Here is a 10,472-nt window from a genome sequence, read left to right on the forward strand (position 1 = left end):
CCAGATTAAGAGGGAGTAGTATGTTTGTTAGTAAAACAGAATGTCCTGGTTCTCTTACTGAACAACTACACAACTATTTTTCCAGTCTTAATCTCTTTCTCTGCTCATTCCCTCACCCTTTATTTGAATTAGCCTGTGACTCTGTTTTCTGCCAGGTGTGTTAGTCATTAACAGGAACACATTCATAGGAGTAAGTGAGTTCCGCTCTAACAAAATGTCCTAAGATTAGCACACACCATTGTGATAAATGTCCTGGGTTGGCTTCTGGTGGATCTGAACCTCCCCACACTCATCACTTCTTCCCCATTGTAGCCTTTTCAGCAGGTGCAACATAAGACAACCTGTACATGCTTTTGGCTGCTGGACAGTGACGCTGATGAGCTGAGGAAGCACAGTCTTAGTAGCTTCATCTGATCTTGGCCTTTTATCTTGTGACACATGGAAGCAGGTTGCAGTTTATTTCATGATAAGACAGCACTTTAATAACCCCTTGCGTGATGCTATGAGGTCACAAGTCACCTGACAGTGGTGGTATTTGGGAAGAGGTTGGAAGATCACCTGTGGGAAAATAAAGAGAACGTTCCCCAGTTAGACAGAAAGAAACGGAACTAAGCTACTTCTGAAGTCTTTTCCTAGATTTGATGGTTATCGTGTCAGGGAAGGGAAGCTACTCAAAATAAATGCACATGAGGGAACTGAGGGATTCATAAATGTTAAGGTTCTTAGAAGCAACAAGTTGAAGATACCAGGGAGCATGGACAAGGAATGGGTAGACTCATATCTCGGCTCATTTATTTGCTAGCTGAATAACCCTAAACAACTTACCTCACATTTCTGACACTGTTTTCTATTTTGTAAAAGGAAGAGGATGTCTGTTTGGATCGTCACTCTGAGGTTGTGATGGCCAATACAGTTGCCACTAACCAACTGTACCTATTGAAATTTAAGTTATTTGAAATTAAATAACGTTAAAAAATCAATTCTCCAGTTGTGCAAGCCACATTTGAAGTGCTCACATGAACATGCCGGGGGATAGCCTATTGGGCCATATGGATGTAGAACACTTCCATCATCACCAAAAGTTCTATTTGGCAGCACTCTTTAAGGGATTAGAGACAAGCTCTAAAAACAGATCCAAAAAATCCTCATCATATATTAGGCACTCATATTTGATAACTAACCTTTTGGTAATTATAAGTAATCTTTAAGACTATGTGTTAAAATCCGTACAAAGTGTGTTACAATTATTATTTAATATAATTTTTAAAAGATTTTATTTATTTATTTGAGAGAGAGAGAGAATGAGAGATAGAGAGCACAAGAGGGAAGAGGGTCAGAGGGAGAAGCAGACTCCCTGCCGAGCAGGGAGCCCGATGCGGGACTCCATCCCAGGATTCCAGGATCATGACCTGAGCCGAAGGCAGTCGCTTAACCAACTGAGCTACCCAGGTGCCCTATTATTTAACATAATTTTTACTCCCATTGGGGATGGGAATGGGAATATTCATTCTATAGATGAAGAAATGAGACTTAAAAAGGATAAATCATTTCCCAAGATTACAAAGATTATGAAGCTAGTATGTTCAGGAATGTCTTCAAAATCACAGAGGAAAAATTTCAGAAAAGGGTTTCAAACACTCATTTGCTTGAGCACTAACCTGCCTGTTCTATGCCTAGCAGTGTGCTTTTATCTGCACTAAGAACAGTAAAAAGCCCCAGCTATGGTGAAAGGGAAGAAAGACAATCTTAAGGATTTCATGCAGGAAAGAGAAGAACAGGGTAGGGAAAGCCCTTGCATATAAAGAAAACAGGGCTAAAGTAGATAGCCTCTAAGTCCTATGACCCCGGACTCTTGGATTCTGAAAAGCCTCATATTACATGTTCTATTCAATCCGAGACAATCAGGAATTAGTTATTTATTGCAAGAAATAGAATTACTTTGTTTTGTTGTCTCTGCCAATCAATACCTGCCTCTTTGAGGAAACCTATGTTCTGATGAACATGTAGAGAGGAGCAATTTGCTCTTGAAAATAAAGAAATCAGTTGGGAAATGGGTCCAAGTGGTGGAGGGTAGGATCTTATCAATAGAGCAAATTGTGCTTTTAAGAAGCATTGTCTTTGCCCAAATCCTATGCATCAGACCTTGATCCATTGTTTTCTAAAAGAAACATCAAGACATGTAAGTAATAAGCACAATAGTGTCTTTTTAAATATTTCCCTGATTTAAAAAAACAACAATATGGGGGACCTGGGTGGTTCAGTAGGTTAAACGTCTGACCCTTGATTTCAGCTCAGGTCATGATCTCAGGGTCTTGAGATGGAGCCCCCCACCCCCTGCATCAGGCTCTGAGCTAAGCAGGGAGTCTGCTTCACATCTCCCTTTCCCTCTGCCCCTACCCCTCCTCACTCTCACTCTCTCTCTCAAATAAATAAATCTTTGAAAAAAATAGAATCGACAACTATAAAGCAAATAATAATCATACTAAAAATTATAATAATTGTTGGATGAATATATTATGAATAAATTAATACAACATCTTAACAGTGGTTATATTAAGGCAAGCTAGATTATGTGACAATAACAAATACACCAATAAATCTCAGTGACTTAAGCCAGAAAGAAGTTGTTTCTCATTCACATCATAGTGCAACTGAATAACTGTATCTCTTCTTGGAGACTGTCTTCTTGATGATAATTCAGGGCCCAACATCTGGAACTTGTGTTCTCCAGGGGCTAGAGAGTCATGTAGCATACTTTCCAAGCCTGGAAGTAATTTACATTACTTCTGTCCACTTTCCATTTCTCGGAACTCAGTCACATGGTCCACAACTCAACTATAAGAGATACTGGCATATGTTGCCTTGTTATAAACCTAAGTGTGAAAAACACATGACCTTGTCACTGATTCAGAGGTCATTAAATAAGTTCAGCCTAAATGCATCAGCAAGCTCTGTGCTTCTTTTAAAAAACAAACAGCCTCTTTACTTTTAAATAGTTACTCATTTTTCTTTTTATCCTAAGCTCTGTTTCTACTTAAATGCCACCTACCCCAGCCTCATCAGATAGACTTGATTCCTACTTCATTGAGAGTATCAGCCCCACAAGACAAATTTTGCATTCTCCTTTTCAGCTTGTCTTTCTCCTTTCAGAGGGGCAGCTGTCCTCTTAAATAAAGCCAAATCTTCTATAGGAAACATTGAGCTCCTTTGCTTCTTCCAGACTTTGATCTGTTAATGAATGCCTCTGTTTCCTATGTCTTTACTTTTATGTATTTTTTTTTTTAGTCTATAAACTCTTTGAAATCTTTCTCATCGTAAAACCCTTCCTTGCTGGGCGCCTGGGTGGCTCAGTTGGTTAAGCGACTGCCTTCACCTCGGGTCAGGATCCTGGATTCCCAGGATCGAGTCCCACATTGGGCTCCCTGCTCAGCAGGGAGTCTGCTTCTCCCTCTGCCCCTACCCCCTCTCATGCTCTCCTCTCTCTCAAATAAATAAATAAATAATATTTAAAAAAAAAACCTTCCTTGACAATTAGTTTGCACCCCCGTCTATAAGTACAGTTCAGTCTCTACATTTATTCTTCATTATAGTCTTAGAAGAATAATACATATTCACTTTTAATTTATTGCTAAATATTTGTCTTCATAATGCTTAACAACATTTAATTATATATTGTTGTGTGGGACCATTTATTGTCTGTATCCCACATTTGATTTTAAGCGCTACAAGGACCTGACTACATATTTTTTATTCACCCTGATTCTCAGTACTAAGCCCAGAGCCTGATTCATGGTACCTGCTTAATAAATATTTGTCAATTCAAAACAAATAAATAAATATTTGGTGACCCACTGTAATTGAGGCAGACTAAAAGGATCAATTACATTATGGTTATTAAATGTAATGGATACCACATCTTCTTTATCCATTTATCTGTCAGTGGACATCTGGGCTCTTTCCATATTTTGGTTACTGAGGACATTGCTTCTGTAACCATCAGGGTCAGGTACCCCTTTGGATCACTGTTTGTACCCTTTGAGTAAATACCTAGTAGTGAAATTGCTGGGTCATAGAGTAGCTCTATTTTTAACCTTTTGAGGAACCTCTATACTATTTTCCAGAAGACATGGTATACATATACATTGGAATATTACTCAGCCATCAAAAAACAAAAAAAACCAAAAAAAAGCAAAAAACAATGAACTCTTACTAGTTGCAACGATGTGGATAGAAGTAGAGGCTATTATGCTAAGCAAAATAAGTCAGTCAGAGAAAGACATGTATCATATGATTTCACTCACATGTGGAATTTAAGAAACAAGACAGAGAATAACAGGGGAGGGGAAAAGAAAATAAGACAAAATCAGAGAGGGAGACAAACCATAAGAGACTCTTAACTATAGGAAACAAACTGAGGGTTCCTGGAGGGGAGGTAGGTGGGGGGTGGGGTAACTGAGTAATGGACATTAAGGAGGGCACTTGATGTAATGAGCACTGTGTGTTATATGCAACTGAAGAGTCACTAAACTCTACCTCTGAAACTAAAATAATAATAATATAAATAAATAAATAAATAAGTAAGTAAGTAAATAAATAATGTAATGGATACATTTCTGCCTTTACTTCCATGGATTATTCTACTACATTTAATACCAAAGGATGACCCATGTTCGTTAGCTAATCTAATCCCTTGATGTCCTTGACCCATCAAACTCCTGGTGGTTTTTCTATTTCTGTGATGGGTCCCTTTCAGTCTACTTAATTGTCTCCTTCATATTCCATTTGCACCCCTCAAGTGGAGGTGCTTCCTGAAGTTTTATCCTTGGGCTGCTAATCCCCTCAGTATTCATATTTCTAAAAGGATGACTTATCCACTTCAGAGATTTCTACTGCCACCCATCTGCTGGTACCTTCCAAAATATATAGCAATCCTAGACTTCTTCCTTGAGTTACAAAACTTGGGGCCAAACTGTCTGCTCAATATCACCATCAAAATGTCCACTGGCATCTCAAACTTGACTGGTTCTAATCTGTTTCATTATTCCTCAAGATACTCTGTATGTCAGGGTCATTATCCGTACGGTGATCCAACTAAAAACCAAGGAGCCTTTTTCCTTTACCTTCATCACTCTCTCTTCCACTAACCATTAAATAAGTCTTACCCTTACACTTCCAAATATTTCTTGTATCCTTCCTCTCCTATCCATCCTTACTAGTTTTCTTACTCATTTCTCCACCCTGGATTATGAAAATCTATCAATCTCCTTGCCAACTAAATCTACTCCTCACACTACTACCAAACTGAATTTTTCAGAAGGAACCATCTGACCACTTCATACGTCCATTTAAACTCCTTCAAAGACTCACTATCATACACGAGGTAAGGTCAAAACACTCTGAGATGTCTTAGATTTTCCAAAATTTGACTCCTTCCTCTCTGTGTCTCCAATTTCAGGATTAGAGGTATGGCTGCTCTGCACACACCCTGTTCTTTCTTGCTTTGGTACTTCATTGAAGGAAAGTTAAGCAAGCCCTAGCTAACCCCCACCCCCATCCTTGCACTATGTGAGGACTCACCTCCTCCAAAAAGTCTCTGTATTTCTGTTCAGTCTGGGTTAGGCATCACTCCTCTGTGCCCATCTAGTGCCCTAGAGATATTTGTGACTTTGAATGGTATAAAGAAAATCCCTTGATAAAACATGTTGGACTTGTCATGTGAGTAAGAAGTAACCTTTTGTGGCATTGAGTGACTGAGATTCAGGGGTTAATTGTCACTCCAGCATAACCTAGCTAATTGTGGATAAACTGTGGTCAGCATATTCCAAATGAAGAATGATGTATGAAAAATTGGGTCCCCACTCTGCTCTTACAGACAAAGCACAGATCTGCCATTATCTCCAGCCCTAACATTCACTGGAGCTATTTTACTAGGAAATGTTCAAAGAGAGCCAATTTTACTTTAGAAGGAAATGAAGAAAATTATGGAAAACTGCTTTCTCTAAGTACAGCAAACATTTGTAGAATAAATGAGTTTGCAGTTTATAATCTATTTTCCACTCTAGCAAAGCCAGTGCTGTTCCATCTGAGCTGAGAAACTACTGGAGCTTGAATTATCCATGAAGGCGCTGCCTATTTGTCATGCAGCCTGGCCCACTGAGGGCGAGTTTACACATTGAAATGCAATGAGGTCAAATTGGAGACCCAGCAAACATTGCTGCACTTTGGCAGCTGGAACATCATATGCCTTTCCAAGTTCAGGAGTCATCTCAATATCCCTTGGGGAATAGTGTCAAGGAAATGGGACTTGCAGTGCATATCCATTACTGGATATTCGTGGAATCACTGTAGCTGATCTCTCACCATGTCTGCCCAGACACAGCCAAGGGAGGAAAGGCAGGACAGTGAAGCTCAGTTTGTGGAATGTTACTTTCAGATGAAAAGACTACCAAGTGCATCTTGGAAAGGGATAAATATACCACATCACATCAAATGTTTAGCCCTTCAACACATGAGTTGGATCTACCACTGGCTCCATTCCATTGTGAACATTTTTGATCATTGCCATATTTTATCTCCTGATTAGTGCATATGATTTGCTTTGGGGCTTTCTGGAATCTAAACCCCTTTCTTATGCTGAGTGAGTTTCCCACCATATGGTCCTGGTGAAAAGCAGACCCTGCCTCCCACCTTAGAAGCCAAAAGGCCAGTTCACACTTTTCTAGCTTCTCTTGCATCTTAGGACTTAGCACATGTCTCAAATAAGATGCATACAACACTCATTTTGAACTTGTGAAAAGGAAGGCAAAGAAGCAGGAGCCTCAGTGATTGCATTCTAGGGGCGGTGGTGGTAGAAATTTCTGTATGCAAGGCCAGCAGTACCTAAGATGACCACAGGAGGGACTAAACAAGGATGTGGAGCATTTGGGGACAATGGCTGCAGTGCCAGGCCAAACTCATAGTGAGCATGCATTTGGCTGGGGTTCTGGTGGCCTAGCCTTCCTTCTTCTGCACCACCTTCTGCCCCTGGTTCTCTAGCCAAAATTGGCAATTTTGTAGTATTCCAACAGCTTCTTAATAAAGTCCTCTTCTTTTTACATCAGTCAAAAAATGTTATTACAACTCTTTTCTGAAAAAGTCCATCACCTGCACGGCAAGATAAGGGACATTCCTAAAACAATCATTATAAATATTGTTGTCAGTAAAATCTATTCATAAAATAGGCAAAAAGAAATGGTCTCAGTATCAATGTAACTTATAATGTGCTTGGTTCAATTTGTCATCTTTGATCAGTGATTCTCAACCAGGGAACATTGTGTTCTCCAGGAGCCATCTGAGTAAGTTTGCTGTTGTCATCTAGTGAGTAGAAGTCAGAGATGCTGCTAAACATCCTACAATGCATAAGGCACCTCAATGGCAATGAATTATCTGGCCCCAAATGTAAATAATGTGAAGGTTCAAGAACCCTGTCTTAGATTATTTGAGTTTCAATGGACTTTAAGGCCAACTAATTCCATGGCTGAATCAGCTCTATTTTCTGGGACTGTGAACTCCAGAAGGAGCTTCTCTGTCCTACTGTTAGGTCAATCAGCCTATTGCTTGTTTACTCCTTTCTTTGCACTTTGTGATATGCTTTATTATATTGTTTTATGTATCCAGAAAGGCAATTGCTTTAACTTTCAGAATTTTTTATTCTTCCTGTGGTGTCATAAATGGAAGCTTCTGTAACCTTGTCAGTAACTCATTGGGGGTGTCCTTGAAATATTAAAGTTTGATCCGCAAAACAAAACAAAAACCTCTTGGAGATTTTCAAAGTTTGTCGTGGAGATGCCCCAACTACTTTTCATGTTTTATAGACTTTCACATTTTTTGTGTGTGTTTGTGTTTTGTTTTTTGTTTTGTTTTGCTTTTGAGAGACACAGAGAGAGAGACAGCACGTGCACAAGTGGCGGGGGTGTAGGGGGAGAGGGAAAGAGAGAATCTTAAGCTGACTCCACACCCAGCTCGGAGCCCAATGCAAGGCTCAATCCCATGACCCTGAGATCATGACCTGAGCCAAAACTGAGAGTCTGATGCTTAACGGACTGAGCCACGCATGTGCCCTAAGACTTTCATGTTTAAGTTTTTCTCCATCTAACAAATAATTACTGCCATTTCCATACCAGGTACCATATTAGGTAAATAGGTTCAAAAACAAACACACAAAAATACCCAAAGAAACCTGATGCTAGCTTTCAAGATTTTTCACATAAATGGGGAAGACAGACAACAAATAAGTAAATTAATAGATAAATCCATAGATTTAAACTATTAGAAAGATAAAAAAGAAGAAAAAGCTGGCTTAAGTATTAGAAATTATCAAAGGAAAATCAGCTTAGAGAACATGATCATAGAGGCTTCTCTGAGGAAGTGGAATTTTTAAAAATTTTACTTTATCTTTAATTCAAGTATAACTAACATATAATATTATATTAGCTTCAGGTGTAAGATATAAAGATTCAACCATTCTATGCATTTCTCAGTGTTCATCACAAGTGCCCTCCTTAATCCCCATCACCTATTTCACCCATCACCCCCAATCCACCTCCCCTCTGGCAACCACCAGTCTGTTCTCTGTATTTTAGAGTCTGTTTTTTTATTTGTTTGTCTACCTCTTTTTTTTTCCTTTGTTCATATTTTTTGTTTCTTAAATTCCATATATGAGTGAAATCATATGGTATTTGTCTTTCTCTGACTGATTTATTTCACTTAGCATACTCTTTAGATCCATCCATGTTGTTGCAAATGATAAGATTTCATTCTTTTCATGACTGAGTAATATTTCATTGTGTGTGTATATATCTGTCACTGTGTATGTCCATTCATCTGTCACTGGACACTTGGGCTGCTTCCATAATTTGTAAGTAATGCTGTAATAAACAAGGGGGTGCATATTTCTTTTCAAATTACTGTTTTCATATTCTTTGGGTAAATATTCAGTAGTGGAACTGCCGGATTATGTAGTTCCATTCTTAATTTTTTGAGGAACCTCCATACCGTTTTCCACAGTGGCTGCACCAGTTTGCCTTCCACCAACAGTGTATGAGTTTCTTTTTTCTCCACATTGAGGAAGTAGCATTTAAAACAAACTGAGGGTTGCTGGAGTGGAGGGGGGTGGGAGGGATGGGGTGGTTGGGTGATGGACATTGGGGAGGGTATGTGCTATGGTGAGTGATGTAAATTGTGTAAGACTGATGAATCACAGACCTGTACCCCTGAAACAAATAATACATTATATGTTAATAAAAAAATAAAAAAATAAACCAAAGCTGAAGGAAGAGCATATTAAGCAGAGAAAACAGTGTGAATGAAGTCTTAGGACAGGAAAGGACTTAATGACTAAAGAGTTGAAAGGAAGCCAGTGTGATTATGGGCCCCTGGGTGAAGGAGAGTAGCATCAGATCATGTGGGAGGTACAAAAGGAGAACTATTGGATCTGTCCCAGTCTATTGATGGTGATGCTCTGGCTTGGGGTGCCTAAGGCACTCACCTGGGCCCATGGTCAGCATAGCCAGGGCCCACAGATATTTCCCCAGCAGGGCCAAAATTGTGACATGACCAGCCCTGTGGTTTTTATTTTGACTGCAAGACACACTTCAGCAAAGATCCTCAGGGAACCCTCAGGAACAAGACTTGTTATTTGCAGGTCCTGGAGGGCACATAGCAAGGTCACAGGTAGAGAAAAAACTTATACTTAAGGCCCTGCTTTTATTTATGTCTGAGGGTGGGGTGTCTACACTTTTGTGGGTTTACTTTTATTGACAAATTTAAAGCATAGAACAGGAATTAGGGTGTGGGAAGGGAGGAATGGGGTCACTCAAGTGGTCAGTTATCTAGGCCATTTGGGCCTTCTAGAAGGGGACCTTCAAGGTCTGGTTGAAGGTCCTGGTTCTTGTTGGTTGAAGATCTGCCTGGTTCCTTGTCTGTTTTGTGAGTGTCTGTGTCATATTTCTGGCAATATGTTTATTCAGGATAGATGTCTTGAAGTGGATGCCTCAGCAGTCGAAAGTTTAATGTCAGACCCTGACACTACAATCAAAAAGCTAATGTCAGGCACTTGCACTACAAGGTCATATCCTGTGGAGCTCTGTAAGTTGGGAGGAAGAGGTGGTAAATCTGCAAAAGGATTCTTCTGTTTACATACCCTAAGGATTCTTGGACTATCTAAACATGGAGTTGCTTTGCACTTGCCCAGAATGATTAAAAAAAGAAGGAAAATTGGTTAGGGTGGAGCAAGATGGCGGAGGAGTAGGAGACCTGGATTTCATCTGGTCCCAGGAATTCAGCTGAATAGGGATCAAACCATTCTGAACACCTACGAACTCAACAGGAGATCGAAGAGAATAGCAACAACTCTCTGAACAGAAAAGCAACCACTTACTGGAAGGTAGGACGTGCGGAGAAGTGAATCCGAGGCGATATTCGGGAGAATAGAC

This window comes from Eumetopias jubatus, unplaced genomic scaffold (assembly GCF_037043125.1).
Source record: "Eumetopias jubatus isolate StellerSeaLion01/CBP00866 unplaced genomic scaffold, mEumJub1_p1.0 scaffold_2, whole genome shotgun sequence".
Taxonomy (NCBI): domain Eukaryota; kingdom Metazoa; phylum Chordata; class Mammalia; order Carnivora; family Otariidae; genus Eumetopias; species Eumetopias jubatus.